Raw genomic sequence first — 23949 nt, 5'->3', positions numbered from 1 at the left:
CGCTGATTGAACTTGGACAGATTGATGAAAATGCCAAAGCTAAATCAGACAGACTGAGTGTTACAGCGGACTGTTCTCTGGTTATAAAGAAGGTCACAGTTGAGGATGTTGGTCGTTACTCCTGCAGACAGTTCAAATCAGGACAACAACAATATCAAGACTCTCATGTTTACCTGTCTGTTGTTACCAGTGAGTATTTACATCATAATGTTTTCAGCTCAAACTGTCTTGTTAGAACAATATACTGAAACATTATAATAATTATTATTGTATTATTATGTATTACACACACATGTCTGAGTCTCAAACCCTGTTCTCTCTCTTTCTGTCTCTCAGCCTTTGACATCATTTAAAGTACCAAAAAGATAGAAGAGAAATATTTTTAAATGTCATAAGTAGATTTGTATTTTTGGTGCTTCCTGTCTCCAGAAACATACACTTAGCACCAGAGTTCACAGTTTAGTTCAAATATTGAACTATATTGTACTAATATTGTAATGAAGCAGTGATTAATGTAACATTTTTCATATTGTAAAAAGCACAAGTGCTGTATGTACTGTATTTCTCTCATCTTTTAATTACAGGAGTTGTAATTACAAATTACAATGACAAATGTTTCTAATGTTTTAGACTTTCAAGTTCGGTTGAGGTTCATCATCGTGTCTGTGGGTTTAGCAGCTCTCTCAATAACTGTTGTGTCAGTCAACATATGGACCAGAACTAAAGGTGAGAACATTCACAGAACTTTTATAAACAAGAAGTTTTGATGATCCTGGATTTTTACTGATGAAGCTAAACTTGACTTTTTTTTTGTCTTTTCAGGGAACAAAACACAGATCAGTGACAATGCTGTGAGTTTTAAAACTGAACTGACAAAATGATATTCAGTGTTGTATCATGATCGAGGGCTGCTTGTTGGCCACAGCGAAGCAGAAAAAATCACATTGTGTGGTTGCTCTTGGAAATCTGTGATATACTGTGTGTTCAAGAGACATTCTTAGCTAAACAGGAGATATGAATGCTGATGTCTCTGATGTTAATTCCTCAATTGCTAATCACTTAATGCAGTTTTGCTATGATGGTGGTTTGATCCTCACTAGCAAGGTTCTTATGCCTGATAATAGCTATAAGTATATCAGTGAAGCTTGGCACACTGCTTCATGGCTTGATCACTGCATATGCACTGATGCACATGACTCTCTAGATGCCATGGAGATAAATTATGAGCTGGCCACTACCGACCAACCTTTTCTATGTTGTTAAATTTAGGCAACATACCTGTTATTGTCTGTTGATAGCAATGTAAGTGCAGGGAAATTAGACTAGTCTAACTTAACACAGGAGGATCTTAAAGAAAACATTTTTTGGATGCCTTGCTGGGATGTATTGAACCACCAAAAGATGCGACTGTGTGTTGTGATATGAATTGCAAGAATCCACAACAATAGTAATGAGTTATATTCTATGTATGATTCTATCGTGGAGTCTCTCCTCATCTCCAGCAGGCCTTTTTATAAACATAAGTCTAATGTGTACAATGCTAAGTCTGGTTGAAATGACTATGTAAAAGAGTTTCATGCTGAGGCTAAAAGGGCTGTTAAAGCATGGGTAGAGTCAGGTAGAAATAAATATGCACCCATATTTGAATATGAGAAATGTGCAAATTTGCACCTTGAGAAAGTTGCAAAACAACTTCAGAATCATGAATAACTGTAAAACATCACTACCATTGAATATTGTCAGAGTAAATGGCTTAGAGATCATTTCTCAGTTGTGGCAGAAACATTACTATGATCTGTTCAACTGTGTTAAAAGCAATTTGATTAGAGTAGACAACATCGATAATAATTAGGATGTGATTGTTAGCCCACAAGAAGTCCAAGATGCTGTCATGAAACTTAAGGCCTAAATGCACTAGAAGCGTCATGACGCGCGTCAAACTGCCTTGATGCGCCTACTCTGACCTTGTTTCAATTATTTGGAGCGTCAAATGAGGACCCAGTGACCAAAACTGTTTTCTCTGCAGCCGAAAAAAAAAGAAATAGTGCAAGCCAGCTGAGCACGGGCGAGCAAGCGAGAGAGAGAGAGACAGTGAGCAAGGAGAGCGAGCGGTAGTGAGAACAAAACCTCTGAATGAGAGAAGTAAAACGTTATATTCTGATTATTTCACGGCAGTCACATTTTAACGCACAAATAAATAACCATCAAACAGTCAACAAATGATTTACTGTGGACACAGACGCTCTTAGTTTCAGTTTCATTTTCCTCCTCTGCATTTCTCCTTTTCATTCACTCATTACATCCAACTAGTGGTTGATACAAGGACAAAATGACGAATTTGTGTTGGTTCTGTGGTGTTGGAATTCCAAATCTGATGCTTGCAGTGCGCCATAGGAGCATCAATTGATGCGCCTCATCTGACGCGCGTTCATTATTGTTTCCAGTGCGTTTAGGCCTTCAGAGATAAGCCGTCCAGTATGGATAATATAACCGCTAAACTTGCTAGTCAAAAACTCTACCCTCTGCTTGCTATTTGTTTTACTGGGTTATTAGTCCATGGTATTCTACCTGACTCTATTTTATCTGGTATACTAGTACCTTTCATTAAAGATAAAGCAGGTAAACGAAACAGCTTGGAGAATTACAGGCCTATAGCCCAACCATGTCCTAACTGAATGTGACTCGAGTAACCGTCAGCAAAAAATCAGTTTTATTGTTTTGTTTTCTATTGGAATGTCCCAACTGGCCACGAGCGACGCAGCGCAGCGCAACATTAAACAGTTTTAATGCACATCTGCCAGCCAATCAGAAAATAGTATTCATCCACACCGTGGTATAATTAAGCTCTAACCAACCCTGAGCTGAGCTCTGTCAGGTTGAATGTGGGAACATTGGCGTTCCAGCCTGAATGTAAATGTCTGATAATTGTAGAATGCCTTTTGTTTTTTGTTTATTTTTTTTTTTAGATATTGTTTAAATATTTATTCATTTTTTTCCATCTTCCTCTTCTTTGTATTCTGTTGTGCTATGGACCCCTCATGAGCTGCGTCCTCTGAACAGAACTAAACTGTAAAGAGAAGAATAAGCAGTGCTGACTGTATTACACTGAGACAAAGGTTGTTTATTAGTTCTATTTTATCTCAGAATCTCAGGTGTGTTGTGTTGTTTTTCACAGGTGCATAATGATGAAGATGGAGATGAAGGTGCAGTGTTCTATAAAACATTGAAGGACCTTCTGCTTCTGTGAGACTCCACTGCTCAACAACTTTCACACCAACATCAACTCACCAGGGTCCACTGCAGTAACATAACATTTCATCAGATTTTATATGATTAGTTTCAATAAAAAAGATCATTTTGTTTTTGTCAAACTTTTCATCCATTTAAAAAAATTTGACCATATTTTTAATTGTTACTGATTGCTTTTTGTATGTTAGCTTTGTCTCAGTTTTATCATCATTTATACAGAAAAACAAATTTTTTTAAGTAACTTTCATTTTGGATTGTTTTAAACATGTTTGCTGAGAGTGAGATATGTTTTAAATTGTCTAGAATAGACTTAACTGAGCTGGGAGCTCTAATAGAGTCAGTAACTGTCTTCTCTTTATTATAACTGATATTATACTACTGGACAGTATTTCCCTGTGTTTCCTTGCTGAGCTGCAGTGGACAGATAATAACACAAAGATGGAAATAAAAAGCTGTAACTTTGAGAGATTCACACTTGATTTGACGAACTGAGACTGCTGAAGCCTCATATTAACTTTATATTAACTTTAGAATATATTTTTGTACAGAATGAGGATTTTGTTCCCATCTCTGACACTGGAAGCATGTTAGAAAGGGATCTTTGATTACAATGAGCAAAACCTTTTTCAATGTATATATGAGCACCTGACTATTGTTTAAAGACCGACTTGAAAAAATGTGAATCTATCCTTTAAACTGCCTCGCTTCATACTGTACATTGCTATTGTAGTAATTTTATGCTTCTTGTACCCTTTCCTGAATAAACTTTCTTGCACAGACATAAATATAAATCCCTTTTGTAAGATAGAGAATATGTTCTGTCAGCTGGTAACTACAAATCTGATCAGACACAAAAATGACGTGGTGTTCCTCAAGGGTCCATTCTCGGGCCTCTTCTGGTCGACCTCTACATGTTCCCATTAGTTCAAAACAAACAAACATTTAAATATTTTACCAACAATACTTTTCAAGAATATAAATACAAATACTCTACAGTAGTAAAAAAATGTGGTGATGCAAGAGTTTGTAGACTTGATGTAATTTGTTGGTTGGAGTAAAATATAAAAACGTGGCTCTTTTGACGTTTGTGAATTTAAAGGTTCAAATGTTTTATGACTTCTGGTCACACTTGAAGTCACATTTTGATGATGAACATGAAACATCAGCTCTGCCTCTAATAAATCCAGCTTGTGCGTTCTCCATGTTGTTACAATATATTTGTGCTTTGTAGTTGTTTTCTTGTTGTAGTCTGATGTTCAGTTTGTCATTGATTGTTTGAGCTTTAAGGAGAGGCAGATGTTTGCTAGCAGCGAGTTGTTAGTATTTTTTTTCTTTGTAGTGATGCAGTTTTATCACTTCACTCAATGATTATTTCATGTTTCTGTAGTTTTAAACTTTGTTAACTTAGGACTTTCATGGAGACTGTTGCACCGCTGATCAGTGCTGTTACTGATATAAGTGTTGATAAATTTATTGAACTGAAAACTAAGGGACTGTTCGTTATTTATCAGAGAGAGGGGAGTTCACATTATGAATTTATGTTGGCCTGAATGACATTCATCAGTTCTTTTTTTATCAATCTTCCTTGACTTGTTTGTGTTTTTATGGGCCATGTAGTTGTGGTAAATAAACGCCGCTCCTACCACTGGCGGCGGATCTGGCATATTTGCCGGCTACGATAACTGTCAGATGGTGTTCAGACTCTGCCTGCTCGGCAAACCACAGGTGTACCAGCATGGTAATGGTAACTTGTCATTAAGTAGCAACAACAAAGCCCGCCCATTTGGAGGGAAGATATGGTTATGATTGGTCAATTTTACTTTCATTTGAATTACTCGGCCCTCTGTAAAAAGTATAGCTGGACCACCAATCACGGAGCTGAAAGCAGCATTTTCTTCCCAGCAACTATGGAGGCGCAAAAGTCTGACAAAAGGGGCTTCTTTCATTTAACCCTTCACATTCCAACACAAACTGAATAGGCAGGTTTAAATGGTTTATTTACTCAGAAATATTTTGAGTCCCGTCACCATGCAGCAGTAAAACATATGTATATATGTAAAAAATGTATTTAAAATAAATACAAATGCAACATTTAAAGTTGTATATCCCCCCCTTAAGTCCCTCCCCAGTGCTTAAAAAATTATTCCACGTGCCTCCCCCATTTTGCATCACCCCCTCCCTCTCATAAATAACAAACAGTCCATAAACTGAATTACATCTCCCTGCTGCACCAGAGAGTGAATCACTAGACTATCAAAGACTCTTTTTCACCAACTATGATATATAATTGAACAATAGTACCATGTAAAGTGCTGCACTGCAAAGAAACAGAGTTTCTACAGGAGCAACCACTAGATGGCAGCTCAAGCAGGATTTTTATTATGGCTGTAGTTACTCTGTAAGGAACATTTAACTGTTATAGGGTTTGCCGTGCCTTAGAGCAGTGTACTTTGTGCACCTAAATACAGCTTGTTTATTATCTTGGAGTGATTGAGTTGTTTTTAAAACAACTGAAATGAGCGTCTCTTTATCTTGTACCTTGATGAAGTGTGGCTTGTCTGTTCCTGTGAGCCTCAATTTTGGGCTGGTTCATGCAGCAAAGTCAGAAAGTTAACTATGATAAAGTTTGTTTAATTATTGCTCCTCTTACAAACTCGACTCAACCTGGGATCCAGAAAATGTAAGTTTGTAAGATTTATTTATTGCTAACATTTATTTGGGTGTCAAAAGAGTAGAGAGATGGACATAACCAATATTAACCAATATTTGGGAGAAAAATGTCTTTTGTTAAAGGGAAATCATTTGCTTTAAAATGCAAATACTGCTACTGCACACAGGATGTGACAAAACAATGTTGTCACATTTTAAAAGCATTACTTGATGAGGTCATGATTATAAATACAAACTTTGAAGTACAGCGTTGGAAAGGAAGTGTGCTGTGGTTTTGTTGGTGAGTAAGTGGAGACATTCACCCTCAACTCCTACAATATCTAATCCTTTATGTATTTACTCTTGTCTGTCTATAATATAATAATATTTTATAGATTTATAGGATTATATAAGATACTGCATATGTGAGCGCCAACTTGCTCATAAAATGCAAAAAACATTCCAATTTAAAGAGAAGAGAAGCTAATATGCTCCACCTACAAAAAGTTGATAACTTACAAGTGAGAAAAATAGACTGAAGCCACAATGAGGAAGAGACAGAAACAAGCTGATGACATGAGAGCTACATTTGTCCAGCGTGGGTATCCTACTGAATGGAAATGGCCTTGAGAAAACCCCACTCGGAACTGTTGAGAAAAATTGAGAAAAAAGAAAAGAGGAAAAGAGGTTTTCTGTAACTTGTGTTACCTCCTATTCTCCCCACTCACATGCCATAAAATCAGTTTTCAAATACAGCTTTTCAAATGATGTGACGTCAGTTTGATGGGGAAGTAGAAGTAACTCTGCAAATGGAGCATTCATTACAGGCTGACTTTTGAATTTCAGGAAATATTTCTGCATATGTTCACCTCATGCTTTGAAACTTTGATTATATTAAACATAGACGTCTGACATTATAACAGTATATACTTTATTTTGTACGTATTTGTTCTGCAAATTATGACATGATGACTTTTGAGCCTAATTTCCTTCTATGAGAGAGAATAAAATAAGATTAGAAGAGTGAGTCAGTATAAATCCACATGTTACTGAGCAGCCATCATGTTGTCTTCACTGTGTAGGCTGATCCTGAAGATGGTGTTTCCTACGTCTCCATCAGCTTCACCAAGAAGACCAACAGTAAAGCCCGGGTAAGCTGAGTGTTTGGTTACACTGGTGTTGTTGCTGAATGAAGGAAAAAGTTTTGTCAGGAAGGAGAAAAGAAAAGAATATTTATTTTATTTTAGTTATTAAATCAAAGCAAAATGATGACTTTCAGATCTCTCAGCTCCTGTCGAGTTATGTTGTTATGCTTTTTCATGTCATTTTGTGTAATTTATATGTGTTGCTGGTTCTCTTTTGTTTCCCAGGTTCATGATGATGATGATGATGAAGGTAATGCAGTGACCTACAGCACTGTGAAAGCTTCCTCCTCTTCTGCTGGAGCCTCCACTGATCCCAGCAACCTCTACGCTACCATCAACTAACCCAACAAATAACAGACCACAGTGTTCATATCATTACATTTAAGCAGAACTGACTGTGCTTGACACATGAAGGGAAAGACAAAAAAAAAGCATTTTAGGTTTTTTCAGTATAATAATGATTCACTGTTGGACTGTTGTTCTGGACTTTTTGTCCAGAAAGGGATATAGTAAATTAAGATATCCTTAATGAACTCACTATCAGACACTTTATTGAGCTCAGTGATTGTTGTACTAGTGTTGAGTGAAAGTTAAAATCTTAATTTTCACTGCTATTATATTTCCTCTGGTTGTTTTTTTTTTTTTTTTTTTTTATCTTTAAGCATGTATATAATGTTGTTTAATGAGTGTTATAATGTATGTCTCTGTGCAGTTTGCTTTGTTGTGGTACAAAAGTGTCAAAAGGCAAACTGAGCAGAGATGTGATCATGTGACATCCCTTACTTGGACTGAATAAATGGTGTCACACTTGAGAGTCAAATATTAAACATCTAAATGAGTAGAAAATGTAATAAATCTAAAAGGGTTGTAGATCTATTGTACAGTTTTACAGTTAAGATTCCATTTATGTTTCATGCTTCTTTCAGACTATTTTAGAAATTAACATTTGTGTTTGATGTATTATTATAGAGTGAAAGATAAAGGCAAATACACACACATACATCACACACTCTTCTTGTTGCTGTTGTTTTGTATGTAAGGCCACTGAGCATGTGTGAGAATGTGTTTGTGATATGTAGCATGACAAGCTAGTGAAGCTCAGTCAACAAAACCACGTTCCTGCACATGCTCAGTGGCGTCTGCCTTGAAAACTACTCTCTGGAGACTGGATACAAAATACGTAACCACCAAGTAGGTTATTAGTGATGACTGATTCACATACACACTTCTGGGACAAGCACAGACCAGCAAGCACACCAGTTATCATCAGAAACGTACTGCTGGGGTCTCAGTGATGATTTTCAGAGATGAAAATGTCTGCTGCCTTGATAAAGTTTGGCCTGTCTGTTACTGTGAGCCTCTTGTGGTTGTGGTGTGTTGAGGCTAAAACCTCCAGAGCTCTGCTGCTGTTGTACCCACATTCTCACCAAAACACTTCCTCCTCAGTTCTCACGAACATTTACTTCAAAGATATAAAGAGGAACTAACAGGTCTCAGACCACTAAAACATCATCTTATCTGTTCTTTCCCAGCTGCTGCAGTATCACCATGTTGCACCATGTTGAGCATCAAGAGTCAAAGTTTGACTCTTCACCTGTCTGTTCATGTGTGCTGTCAATCATCAACATGAATCCTGTCACAACAGAATCCTAATTCAGTTTGAAAACATCCTTTATACTACTTTTTACTTATCAACATTGCAGTTATGTGGTATGTTCTTAACCACTATTGGGGTGCTGTTGGCTAATTTGAAGGGAAATCATTTGCCTTTGAATGCAAATACTGGTCCTGTGCACAGGATGTGAGAAAACAATGTTTTTAAATTTTAAAAGCATTATATGATGAGGTTATGATTATAAACTTTGAAATACAGGAAGTGCGTTGTGGTCTTGGTGGTGAGTGGAGAAGTTCAGCCTTAACTCCTACAATATCTAATCCTTTATGTATTTACTCTTGGCTGATTATAACATAAGATTTTATAAAGATTTATAAGATTATATAAGATATTGCAGATGTGAGCGCCAGCTTGCTCGTAAAATACAGAAATGTTAAAATTGAAAGAGAAGAGAAGCTAATATGCTCCGCCTACAAGAAGTTGATAACTTACAAGTGAGAAAGAAGACTGAAGCCACAATGAGGAAGAGACACTTTACTCATGACAGGAAGTAGACAGTGTATTTCTCTGTATGAAGCACTAATAAGGACATTTTGAGAGCTAAGAGCGAGAGAAGAAGACAGAGAGAAAGACAGAGAAGCACGATGGTTGAACTCAGGTGGATTAAAATGTCTTTATTTCTGATACTGGGGCTTCAGTTTACAGGTAAGATACAAAAATCTGCATTATTACCTTATTGTACTTTATTGAATAACTTTCATTTTACTGAGACAGTCAAATATGCTGTTTGTTTTTAACATTCACACTACAGTCATATTCTTACTTCAGTTCATTTATCACATTTCTCTCTCAAATTCTCAACAGCAGTAACTGGACAAACTTCCCTCTACATCACTGTCAGAGATGGAGATGAAGTCATTTTGTCTTGTGAAAATGTGATGACTGATCAGGATAAATGTGACAGTACTACCTGGATCTTTAGTCATACAAGGGGAGCAAAAGTAAAGCCCATTGAACTTGGACAGATTGGTGAAAATGCCAAAGCTAAATCAGACAGACTGAGTGTTACAGCGAACTGTTCTCTGGTTATAAAGAAGGTCACAGTTGAGGATGTTGGTTTTTACTCCTGCAGACAGTTCAAATCAATAATACAACAAGGTCCAGACTCTCAGGTTTATCTGTCTGTTGTTACCAGTGAGTATTTACATCATAATGTTTTCAGCTCAAACTGTCTTGTTAGAACAATATACTGAAACATTACAATAATTATGATTACAGTAATGAAGTTAATTTTACTCTTGTTGTCTTTCTCTCACAATATCTCCATTTTCACCAGTGACTGAACATAAGAACACTGATGAGGTGACGTTAAACTGCTCTGTGTCGACATATGGACAGTGTAGACAGACAGTGAAGTGGGTGTATGAGGGTCATGATTGGGATGTGAACACTCAGCACATGAAGGAGTCACAGTCTTCTTGCTTTGACACTGTGATGTTTACAACTTTCCATCTTGCTGAGACGTCAAAGTATTCTGAGTTATTCAAGTGTAGCGTGACAGATAAAAACACTGGAAAAGTGCAGCAGTTTACCTTCAGCCCTCAGTCTTCAGGTGAGAAATCTGCCTCATTTAGTTTCTCTTTTTTGTGTGTAGATGATAATTATGTGGTATTTTTTCACCACAGTTTGTTGTTTTTTGAGATTTAATTTGTCCAGCTGAGGATGCAAGAAAAGAAACAAAACCCAAAACATGAACACCAATAGGAATAAAAGAAAAAAACAAATAAATGGAGCCAAACTCAACAGCAGCTGCATGAAAATACAAACAACGTTCTTTTGTTCCAGTTCATCTCTCTGTCTGTCTCTTGTTCTTTTTTCATATGTTCAGGTGAGGACACTAAAAGAGCTGCAACAACTACATCAACACCAACAATGAAATCAACAAGACAACAAGGTAGTGATTTAACAACTTGTATCTCTGAGTGTAAAGTATGAATGTCAGACTGAATCTTGGCTGTTGGTGGAGATATTCTCTTATTCAGTTAATCTCAGTCAGTGTGTTCACACACATGTCTGAGTCTCAAACCTTGTTGTTGCTCACTGTTCTCTCTCTTTCTGTCTCTCAGCCTTTCATGTTTAAAGTACAAAACAGATAGAAGAGAAATATTTCTAAATGTCATTTCTAGATTTGTATTTTTGGTGCTTCCTGTAGCAACATACACTTAGCACCAGAGTTCACAGTTTAGTTCAAATATTGAACTATATTGTACTAATATTGTAATGAAGCAGTGATTAATGCAACATATTTCCGGTTAAAAAAAAGCACAAGTGCTGTATATACTGTATTTCTCTCATCTTTTAATTGCAGGAGTTTGAACAGTGAAAAATGTTTTTAATATTTTAGACTTTGCAGTTCGGTTGAGGTTCCTCATCGTGTCTGTGGGTTTAGCAGCTCTCTCAATAACTGTTGTGTCAGTCAACATATGGACCAGAACTAAAGGTGAGAACATTCACAGAACTTTTATAAACAAGAAGTTTTGATGATCCTGGATTTTTACTGATGAAGCTAAACTCTTTTTTCTGTTTTTGTGTTTTCAGGGAACAAAACACAGATGGATGACAATGCTGTGAGTTTTAAAACTGAATATTCAAATGTTTATGTTTGTGGTAGTTCACTATTTACTGTGATTCTGTAAAGAGAATAAGAATAAACAGTGTTGACTGTATTAGTCTGAAACAAAGGTTGTTTATTTGTTCTGTTTTATCTCAGAATCTCAGGTGTGTTGTGTTGTTTTTCACAGGTGCATAATGATGAAGATGAAGATGAAGGTACGGTGAACTATGAAAACGTTGGAGAACCTTCTGCTTCTGTTAGACTCCACTGATCAACAACTTTCACACCAACATCAACTCACCAGAGTCCACCGCAGTTAAATAACATTTCATCAGATTTTACAGAGTAGTTTAGACAAAAAAGATCATTTGTGTTGTGATGGGTTTAGGTGAGTGATTCTTTTTTTAAACTACATCACTTGTTAAACTTTTAATCTTTTAAAAAAATGTTTAATTCTTACTTATTGCTTTTTACATGTTTGTTTGTTTCAGTTTTATCATTATTTAGTAGCTCAGACTAATTCATTATTGGCCTCTCTGTCAGAGTTTATTGATTTCTTTATTAAGCCATATGTTGTCACTTTACCAGCATATATTAGACATTCCACTGATTATATTAACAACATTTCATGTCTTACTGACTTATCTGACGATACTCTCTTAGTGATGTTGGATATTGCCAGCCTTTACACGAATATATCACATGACGGTATTTTGGAGGCTTTACACTTTTATCTTCAGAAATGGGACAACACGTCGTTCCGCCTAATTAGTTCATCATTGATTAGCTACTGTTGTCATGAAGAACAATTATTTTTACTTTAATGGAGATTTGTATTTACAAGTGTCTGGGATGAGCATGGGGTCTATTTGTTTGCCTAATTATGCCAATCTGTTTGTTGTTTTTTTTAAGAGAAATCATGAATTGCTTGAATTTCACTCACTTGACATGTGGGTCATAAAAAATAAGAGCACAGTATCCACTACCTTATAGCGTAAGGAAACAGACAAGAATACTCTTTTGTTAGTAAGCAGTTTTCATCCCACCTCACTCAAGAGAGGTCGTTCCAAAAGTCAATATTTTAGACTCTGAAGAATATGCAATACTACCGAAGATTTTATGAAACAAGCTGATGATTTGTCCAGCGTGGGTATCCTACTGAATGGATAATAAGGTTTATGAAACGGCATTGAGAAAACCCTGCTGGCAACTGTTGAGAAAAAGTGAGATTTGTTGTAACTTGTATTACCTCCTATTCACCCCACTCACATGCCATAAAATCAGTTTTTAGAAAACACTGGCATATTTTAAAATCGGACCCTGAACAATCCTCAATCTTTTAAAGATCTGCCACTTTTTGTGTACAAATGGAGGGAAAACTTGAGAGACCTACTAGTCCATGCTGATTTTGCACATCACAAGTCTACGCAACCTACACAACAGAAGCTTTTATGCTCCCAACCAGATGGTTACTACCGTTGTGGTGGCTGTGCACACTGCAATAATACTTACAAAACTAACAGCTTTTGTCGTCCTCACACGAATAAAAAGTGTCAGTAATTATGCTTCCACACATGTTGTGTACATGCTGCATTGTCCATGTGGTCTAGTGTATGTAGGCAAAACCACCAGAAAGCTGAAACAATGTATAAGTGAACATAAAAGTGCTAAACGTAGGAATGACAGAGATTATCCTGTAGCTGTACAGTTCAATGATGCAAAACATGACATTTCAACTTATGTTTCTGTGGCATTGAAGAAGTCAGCCTACTGTGTAGAGGGGAGATCATGACTTATATTATATTATATTATTTATAAAATAATAATATTATATATATATAATATTATTTTTTTGTCTCTTCACCTTTCTTGTCCAGGGACAGATTCTAGGTGACAGTTTTTTCAACCTCCAACCAGATTTGAATTAGAAATTGAAAATACTGTGTATGTTTATCTTTTGAATGATAGGTTTTCTTTGTCGTGACTGTGTGCATTTTAAGCTATGTATAATGTGCATTTTGTATTTCTTTGTCTATTTATACCTTCGGTATAGAGAGCCATGATGTGATTTTGTATGATGATTGATTAAATGAGTGATGTCATTCTGTTGTGTGACCTGATTGGTCCACACGGGTCAACCAACCTTTTTAAGATGGTCTCTCCTTTTGTCTTGTGATATAACCTGATGAAGGTCTGTGTACAGAGACGTTTTTCTAAATAAATCTCCTCTAATTGCAAGTACAGAAGACAGTGTGCAGGAGTTCTTTGTTCTGTCATTAGTTGTACAGAAAAAGTTATTTTTCAGTAATTGTCATTTTGGATTGTTTTTAACATGTTTGCTGAAAGTGACATATGTATGCGTGTGTTCATATATATATATATATATATATATATATATATATATATATATATATACACACACACACATGTCACTTTCTTAAAAATAAATATAATTGATTGATTTTTTCAGTGCAACCTTGTGTATTTCCCTTCATTTGTCACAGCCTGAGACCCTCAACATAACTGTCAGAAGGCAAACTGAGTAGAGGTGGGATGTGATCATGTGACATTCCTTACTTGGATTGAATAAATGATGTCACCCTTGAGATTCATATTTTAAAGAGCTGAATGACTGAAAACTGTTTGTAAATCTAAAGAGGTTGTAAATCTAGTAAAAATGAACATTTTTAGTTTGGTGCATTATTTTAGAGTTAAATATTAAAGCAAATACACATACATCACATACTCTTCTTGTTGCTGTTGTTTTGTGTGTAAGGCCACTGAGCATGTGCGAGAATGTGGTTGTGGTTGGACAAGCAAGTGAAGCTCTGTCAACGAAACCGCGTTCCTGCACATGCTCAGTCTGCCTTGAGAACTACTCTCTGGAGACTGGAGACAAAACATGACTGAACATAAGGACACTGATAAAGTGATGTTAAACTGCTCTGTGTCGACATATGGACAGTGTAGACAGACAGTGAAGTGGGTGTATGAGGGTAATTATTGGGATGTGAACACTCATCACATGAAGGAGTCACAGTCTTCTTGCGTTGTCACTGTGACGTTTACAACTTCCCATCTTGCTGAGATGTCAAAATATTCTTTGATAAAAGAAGTATAAAAGATTTCACATCTTTTCTTGTTCTTTAGTTGAAATGTCAACTTTTAAAATGCATCTGTACATGTTTGAGCTGAAATCTGATCTGAAATATCTGAAAGACTACGGAATGAACGGTTGTTTGTGTAAATGTGTGAATGATGTGACGTCAGTTTGATGGGGAAGTAGAAGTAACTCTGCAAATGGAGCATTCATTACAGACTGACTTTTGACTTTCAGGGAATATTTCTGCATATGTTCACCTCATGTTCTGGAACTTTGATTATGTTTAACATAGATGTCTGACATTATAACATATACATGTTATTGACATTATATACTTGATTTTGTACATATTTGTTCTGCAAATTATGACATGATGACTTTTAGCCTGATTTCCTTCTTTGAGAGAGAATAAAATAAGATTAGAAGAGAGAGTCAGTATAAATCCACATGTTACTGAGCAGCCATCATGTTGTCTTCACTGTGTAGGCTGATCCTGAAGATGGTGTTTCCTACGCCTCCATCAGCTTCACCAAGAAGACCAACAGTAAAGCCCGGGTAAGCTGAGTGTTTGGTTTACACTGGTGTTGTTGCTGAATGAAGGAAAAAGTTTTGTCGGGAAGGAGAAAAGAAAAGAATATTTATTTTGTTTCAGTTATTAAATAGAAGCAAAATGATGACTTTCAGATCTCTCAGCTCCTGTTGAGTTATGTTGTTATGCTTTTTCATGTCATTATGTGTAATTTATGTGTGATGCTGTTTCCCTTTTGTTTCCCAGGTTGGTGGTGATGGTGATGATGAAGGTGATGCAGTGACCTACAGCACTGTGAAAGCTTCCTCCTCTTCTGCTGGAGCCTCCACTGAACCCAGTAACCTCTACGCTACCATCAACTATCCCAACAAATAACAGACCACAGTGTTCATATCATTACATTTAAGCAGAACAGACTGTGCTTGACACATGAAGGGAAGTTTTTTCAGTATAATAATGATTCACTGTTGGACTGTTGTTCTGGACTTTTTGTCCAGAAAGGGATGTAGTAAGTTCTGATATCCTTAATGAACTCACTATCAGGCACTTTATTGAGCTCATTGATGGTTGTACTAGTGTTGAGTGAAAGTTATAATCTTAATTCTCACTGCTATTATATTTCTTCTGATTGTTTATTTTTATCTTTAAGCATGTATATAATGTTGTTTAATGAGTGTTGTAATGTATGTCTCTGTTCAGTTTGCTTTGTTGTGGTACAAAAGTGTCAAAAGGCAAACTGAGCAGAGATGTGATCATGTGACATCCCTTACTTGGACTGAATAAATGGTGTCACCCTTGAGAGTCAAATATTAAACATCTAAATGAGTAGAAAATGTAATAAATCTAAAAGGGTTGTAGATCTATTGTACAGTTTTACAGTTAAATTTCCATTTATGTTTCATGCTTCTTTCAGACTATTTTAGAAATTAACATTTGTGTTTGATGTATTATTATAGAGTGAAAGATAAAGACAAATACACACACATACATCACACACTCTTCTTGTTGCTGTTGTTTTGTGTGTAAGGCCACTGAGCATGTGTGAGAATGTGGTTATGATATGTAGCATGACAAGCTAGTGAAGCTCAGTCAACGAAACCGCATTCCTGCACATGCTCAGTGGCGTCTGCCTTGAGAACTACTCTCTGGAGACTGGAGACAAAATAAGTAACCACTAAGTAGGTTATTAGTGATGACTGATTCACATACACACTTCTGGGACAAGCACAGACCAGCAAGCACACCAGTTATCATCAGAAAAGTACTGCTGGGGTCTCAGTGGTGATTTTCAGAGATGAAAGTAGTCTCTTTGTCTGGTGCCTTGATAAAGTTTGGCCTGTCTGTTACTGTGAGCCTCGTGTGGTTGTGGTGTTTATCACGTCATCATTAGAGGCTAAAACCTCCAGAGCTCTGCTGCTGTTGTACCCACATTCTCACCAAAACACTTCCTGTTCAGTTCTCAGAAAAAACTGACCTCAAAGGTACAATGAGGGACTAACAGGTCTCAGACCACTAAAACATCATCTTTTCTGTTCTCTCCCAGCTGCTGCAGTATCACCAAGTTGCAACATGTTGAGCATCAAGAGTCAAAGTTTGACTCTTCACCTGTCTGTTCATGTGTGCTGTCAAACATCAACATGAATCCTGTCACGACAGAATCCTAATTCTGTTTGAAAACATCCTTTATACTACTTTTTACTTATCGACATTGCACTTATGTGGTATGTTCTTAACCGCTATTGGGGTGCTGTTGGCTAATTTGAAGGGAAATAATTTGTCTTTGAATGCAAATACTGGTCCTGTGCACAGGATGTGAGAAAACCATGTTTTTACATTTGAAAAGCATTATATGGTGAGTTCATGAGTATAAACTTTGAAATACAGGAAGTGCGTTGTGGTATTGGTGGTGAGTGGAGAAGTTCAGTCCTCTACAATATCTAATCCTTTATGTATTTACTCTTGACTATACATAAGACATTATAATGCAAAAACATTCAAATTTAAAGAGAAGAGAAGCTAATATGCTCCGCCTACAAAAAGTTGATAACTTGCAAGTGAGAAAAATAAACTGAAGCCACAATGAGGAGGAGACATTTCACTCATGACAGGAAGTAGACAGTGTATTTCTCTGTATGAACCACTAATGAGGACATTTTGAGAGCTTAGAGCGAGAGAAGTCAGAGAGAAAGACAGAGAAGCACGATGGTTGAACTCAGATGGATTAAAATGTCTTTATTTCTGACACTGGGGCTTCAGTTTACAGGTAAGATATAAAAATCTGCATTATTACCAACGATACTTTATTGACTTACTTTCATTTTACTGAGACAGTCAAATATGCTGTTTGTTTTTAACATTCACACTACAGTCATATTCTTATTTCAGTTCATTTATCACATTTCCCTGTCAAATTCTCAAGAGCAGTAACTGGACAAACTTCCCTCGACATCACTGTCAGAGATGGAGATGAAGTCACTTTGTCTTGTGAAAATGTGATGACTGATCAGGATAAATGTAACAGTACTACTTGGGTCTTCAGTCATTCAAGGAGAGCAAGGGTAGAGCTGATTGAATTTGGGCAGATTGATGAAAATGCTGAAGCTAAATCAGACAGACTGAGTGTTACAATGAACTGTTCTCTGGTTATAAAGAAGGTCACAGTTGAGGATGTTGGTCATTACACCTGCAGACAGTTCAAATCAGAACAACAACAAGGTCAAGACTCTCATGTTTATCTGTCTGTTGTTACCAGTGAGTATTTACATCATAATGTTTTCAGCTCAAACTGTCTTGTTAGAACAATATACTGAAACATTACAATAATTATGATCACAGTGATGAAGTTAATTTTACTCTTGTTGTCTTTCTCTCACAATATCTCCATCTTCACCAGTGACCGAACATCAGAACACTGATAAGGTGACGTTAAGCTGCTCTGTGTCGACATATGAACAGTGTAGACTGACAGTGAAGTGGGTGTATGAGGGTAATGTTTCGGATGTGAACACTCAGGACATGAAGGAGTCACAGTCTTCTTGCTTTGCCAATGTGACGTTTACAACTTCCCGTCTTGCTGAGACGTCAAAGTATTCTGAGTTATTCAAGTGTAACGTGACAGATAAAAACACTGGAAAAGTGCAGCTGTTTGCCTTCAGCCCTCAGTCTTCAGGTGAGAAATCTGCCTCATTGAGTTTCTCTTTTTTGTGTGTAGATGATAATTATGTGGTATTTATGAGATTTAATTTGTCCAGCTGAGGATGCAAGAAAAGAAACAAAACCCAAAACATCAACACCAATAGGAATAAAGGAAAACAGCAAATAATTAGAGCCAAACTCAACAGCATCTGCATGAAAATACAACACACAAACAACGTTCTTTTGTTCCAGTTCATCTCTCTGTCTGTTGTTCTTTTTTCATATGTTCAGGTGAGGACAGTAAAGGAGCTGCAACAACAAAATCAACACCAATAAAATCAACAACAACAACAAAATTATCAACAACAACATCAACAATGAAATCAACAAGACAACAAGGTAGTGATTTAACAACTTGTATCTCTGAGTGTAAAGTATGAATGTCAGACTGAGTCTTGGCTGTGGGTGGAGATATTCTCTTATTCAGTTCATCTCAGTCAGTGTGTTCACACACATGTCTGAGTCTCAAACCTTGTTGTTGCTCACTGTTCTCTCTCTTTCTGTCTCTCAGCCTTTGATGTTTAAAGTACAAAACAGATAGAAGAGAAATATTTCTAAATGTAATTTGTAGATTTGTATTTTTGGTGCTTCCTGTAACAACATACAGTTAGCACCAAAGTTCACAGTTCAGTTCAAATATTGAACTATATTGTATAAATATTGTAATGAAGCAGTGATAAATGTAACATTTTTCATGTTGTAAAAGGCACAAGTGCTGTATATACTGTATTTCTCTCATCTTTTAACTGCAGAAGTTTAAACAGTGACAAATGTTTTTAATATTTTAGACTTTGCAGTTTTGTTGAGGTTCCTCATCGTGTCTGTGGGTTTAGCAGCTCTCTCAATAACTGTTGTGTCAGTCAACGTATGGACAGAATCTAAAGGTGAGAACATTCACAGAACTTTTATCATCAAGAAGTTTCGATGATTCTGGATTTTTACTGATGAAGCTAAACTCGACTCTGTTTTTGTGTTTTCAGGGAACAAAACACAGATGGATGACAATGCTGTGAGTTTTAAAACTGTATATTCAAATGTTTATGTTTGTGGTAGTTCACTATTCACTGTGATTCTGTAAATACAATAAGAATAAACAGTGTTGACTGTATTAGTCTGAAACAAAGGTTGTTTATTTGTTCTATTTTATCTCAGAATCTCAGGTGTGTTGTGTTGTTTTTCACAGGTGCATAATGATGAAGATGGAGATGAAGATACAGTGGACTATGAAAACGTTGGAGAACCTTCTGCTTCTGTCAGACTCCACTGATCAACAACTTTCACACCAACATCAACTCACCAGAGTCCACCGCAGTTAAATAACATTTCATCAGATTTTACAGAGTAGTTTAGACAAAAAAGATCATTTTGTGTTGTGATGGGTTTAGGTGAGTGATTCTTTTTTAAACTACAGCACTTGTCAAACTTTTCATCTTTTAAAAAATTTTTTAATTCTTACTTATTGCTTTTTACATGTTTGTTTGTTTCCGTTTTATCATTATTTAGTAGCTCAGACTAATTCATTATTGGCCTCTCTGTCAGACTTTGTTGATTTCTTTATTAAGCCATATGTTGTCACTTTACCAGCATATATTAGACATTCCACTGATTATATTAACAACATTTCATGTCTTACTGACTTATCTGACGATACTCTCTTAGTGATGTTGGATATTGCCAGCCTTTACACGAATATATCACATGACGGTATTTTGGAGGCTTTACACTTTTATCTTCAGAACTGGGACAATACGTCGTTCCGCCTAATTAGTTTATCATTGATTTAGCTACTCTTGTCATGAAGAACAATTATTTTTACTTTAATGGAGATTTGTATTTACAAGTGTCTGGGATGAGCATGGGGTCTATTTGTTTGCCTAATTATGCCAATCTGTTTGTTGGTTTTTTTAAGAGAAATCATGAATTGCTTGAATTTTTTCATTTTACTGAATATCTTTAATAGCAACTTGAAATTTACAATGGATTACAGTGCAGAAAAGGTTCATTTTTTTGACATGTGGGTCATAAAAAACAAGTGCACAGTATCCACTACCTTATAGCGTAAGGAAACAGACAAGAATACTCTTTTGTTAGCAAGCAGTTTTCATCCCACCTCACTCAAGAGAGGTCGTTCCAAAAGTCAATATTTTAGACTCTGAAGAATATGCAATACTACCAAAGATTTTATGAAACAAGCTGATGATTTGTCCAGCGTGGGTATCCTACTGAATGGATAATAAGGTTTATAAAACGGCATTGAGAAAACCCTGCTCATAACTGTTGAGAAAAAGTGAAAAAAATAGAAAAGAGATTTGTTGTAACTTGTATTACCTCCTATTCTCCCCACTCACATGCCATAAAATCAGTTTTTAGAAAACACTGGCATATTTTAAAATCGGACCCTGAACTAGCCCCAATCTTTTAAAGATCTGCCACTTTTTGTGTACAAATAGGGGGAAAACTTGAGAGACCTACTGGTCCATGCTGAGTTTACACATCACAAGTCTACACAACCTACACAACAGAAGCTTTTATGCTCCCAACCAGATGGTTACTACTGTTGTGGTAGCTGTGCACACTGCAATAATACTTACAAAACTAACAGTTTTTGTCGTCCTCACACGAATAAAAAGTGTCAGTAATTATGCTTCCACACATGTTGTGTACATGCTGCATTGTTCATGTGGTCTAGTGTATGTAGGCAAAACCACCAGAAAGCTGAAACAACATATAAGTGAACATAAAAGTGCTAAACGTAGGAATGACAGAGGTTATCCTGTAGTTGTACATGTCAATGATGCAAAACATGACATTTCAACTTAACATTTTTGTGGCATTGAAGAAGTCAGCCTACTGTGTAGAGTGGTGATCATGACTTATATATATATATATATATATATATATATATATATATATATATATATATATATATATATATATATATATATATATATATGTCCATATATATATATATATATTATTTTTTTGTCTCTTCACCTTTCTTGTCCAGGGACAGATTCTAGGTGACAGTTTTTTCAAGCTCCAACCAGATTTGAATTAGAAATTGAAAATACTGTGTATGTTTATCTTTTGAATGGTAGGTTTTCTTTGTTGTGACTGTGTGCATTTTAAGCTATGTATAATGTGCATTTCCTATTTCTTTGTCTATTTATACCTTCGGTATAGAGAGCCATAATGTGATTTTGTATGATGATTGATTAAATGAGTGATGTCATTCTGTTGTGTGACCTGATTGGTACATGTGGGTCAACCAACCTTTTTAAGATGGTCTCTCCTTTTGTCTTGTGATATAACCTGATGAAGGTCTGTGTACAGAGACGTTTTTCTAAATAAATCTCCTCTAATTGCAAGTACAGAAGACAGTGTGCAGGAGTTCTTTGTTCTGTTATTAGTTGTACAGAAAAAGTTATTTTTCAGTAATTGTCATTTTGGATTGTTTTTAACATGTTTGCTGAAAGTGACAGATGTATGTGTGTGTACATACATACATACATACATATATATATATATATATATATATATTAAAAATAAATACAATTGATTGATTTTTTCAGTGCAACCTTGTGTATTTCCCTTCATTTGTCACAGCCTGAGACCCTCAACATAACTGTCAGAAGACAAACTGAGTCGAGGTGAGATGTGATCATGTGACATCCCTTACTTGGACTGAATAAATGATGTCACCCTTGAGATTCATATTTTAAAGAGCTGAATGACTGAAAACTGTAAATCTAAAGAGGTTGTAGATCTAGTAAAAATTAACATTTTTAGTTTGGTGCATTATTTTAGAGTTAAAGATTAAAGCAAATACACATACACTACACACTCTTCTTGTTGCTGTTGTTTTGTGTGTAAGGCCACTGAGCATGTGCGAGAATGTGGTTGTGGTTGGACAAGCAAGTGAAGCTCTGTCAACGAAACCACATTCCTGCACATGCTCAGTGACGTCTACCTTGAGAACTACTCTCTGGAGACTGGAGACAAAACATGACTGACCATAAGGACACTGATAAGGTGACGTTAAACTGCTCTGTGTCGACATATGAACAGTGTAGACAGACAGTGAAGTGGGTGTATGAGGGTAATTATTTGGATGTGAACACTCAGCACATGAAGGAGTCACAGTCTTCTTGCTTTGTCACTGTGATGTTTACAACTTCCCATCTTGCTGAGATGTCAAAGTATTCTGAGTTATCCAAGTGTAGCGTGACATAAAAACACTGGAAAAGTGCAGCTGTTTACCTTCAGCCCTCAGTCTTCAGGTGAGAAATCTGCCTCATTTAGTTTTTCTTTTTTGTGTGTGGGTGATAATTATGGGATATTTTATCACCACAGTTTGTTGGTTTTTGAGATTTAATTTGTCCAGCTGAGGATGCAAGAAAAGACACAAAACCCAAAACATCAACACCAATAGGAATAAAGGAAAAAAGCAAATGATTTGAACCAAACGCAACAGCATCTGCATGAAAATACAACACACAAACAATGTTCTTTTGTTCCAGTTCATTGTTCTGTCTGTTGTTCTTTTTTCATATGTTCAGGTGAGGACACTAAAAGAGCTGCAACAAACAAAATCAACACCAATGAAATCAACAACAGCAACAATGGGACAGAGCACAAAGGCAAAGATGAACCAAACAGCACCTAAAACCAATGATACTCCAACAAAACAACAAGGTAGAGACTTAATAACTTGTATCTCTCTTTCTCTATTTTGATCAGAACTGAACTATGCAGTCAAAATGCAGATTTTCCAGATTGGCAAAGTTCATCATTGTGGCTGTGGGTTTAGCATCACTCTTAATAATTGTTTTGGTGATCATCAGATGGAAGAAAACTAAAGGTGAGAACACTGACAGATGAAACTTTCATAAACAAGACATTTTGATAAACCTGGATTTTCACTTTGGAAGCTAAAGTCGATTCTTTTGTCTTTTCAGGGAAGAAAACACAGATGGATGAAAACATTGTGAGTTCACAAACTGAATTATTAAATGTTTATACAGTTATGACTTTTCAGAGAAAACCAGTGTTTATGGTATGTTGTTTTAAATGAGACATATTCAGCACATAACCAGGTCTATATTTATATTCTGGGGCTCTACTGGAATATCTTTGCATGATTGACAGTAAAAAACTTAAAAACTCCTTATTTATCTTCTACTGGTCCTTTATGCAGCCCCTCAGTTCAGCCTCTGTCTGAAACAGGCTGTTTTAGCTCCTGTCTCTTTAAGACCCGCCTCCTGATGAGCGCACTCTGTTCTGATTGGTCAGCTTCAGGAAGCTTTGTCTGGCTCCACAGACTACGTAAACAAACAGTAGTGGTCAGATTTCAAATCTTTGGTTGAAATGTCAACTTTTAAAATACATCTGTACATGTTTGAGCTGAAATCTGATCTGAAATATCAGAAAGACTACAGAATGAATGGTTGTTTGTGTAAATGTGTGAATGATGTGACGTCAGTTTGATGGGGAAGTAGAAGCAACTCTGCAAATGGAGCATTCATTACAGGCTGACTTTTGACTTTCAGGAAATATTTCTGCATATGTTCACCTCATGTTCTGGAACTTTGATTATGTTTAACATAGACATCTGACATTATAACAGTATATACTTGATTTTGTACGTATTTGTTCTGCAAATTATGACATGATGACTTTTGAGCCTAATTTCCTTCTTTGAGAGAGAATAAGATAAGATTAGAAGAGAGAGTCAGTATAAATCCACATGTTACTGAGCAGCCATCATGTTGTCTTCACTGTGTAGGCTGATCCTGAAGATGGTGTTTCCTACGCCTCCATCAGCTTCACCAAGAAGACCAACAGTAAAAC

At 36.2% G+C, this 23949-nt stretch overlaps 2 long non-coding RNA genes across 2 annotated transcripts; both read left to right on the top strand.

Moving 5' to 3' along the window:
- The first annotated feature begins 636 nt into the window (after positions 1-636).
- LOC122965526 lies at positions 637-4137 on the top strand. Its single transcript, XR_006398243.1, has 3 exons — positions 637-726; positions 823-851; positions 3176-4137. It is a non-coding gene; the product is annotated as an uncharacterized LOC122965526 (long non-coding RNA).
- Positions 4138-22883: 18746 nt separating this feature from the next.
- On the top strand, positions 22884-23949 carry LOC122999654. Its single transcript, XR_006407799.1, has 3 exons — positions 22884-22960; positions 23058-23086; positions 23885-23949. It is a non-coding gene; the product is annotated as an uncharacterized LOC122999654 (long non-coding RNA).

Source organism: Thunnus albacares, chromosome 16 (genome assembly GCF_914725855.1).
Source record: "Thunnus albacares chromosome 16, fThuAlb1.1, whole genome shotgun sequence".
NCBI lineage: Eukaryota > Metazoa > Chordata > Actinopteri > Scombriformes > Scombridae > Thunnus > Thunnus albacares.
This window is presented reverse-complemented; position numbering and strand designations above follow the sequence as displayed.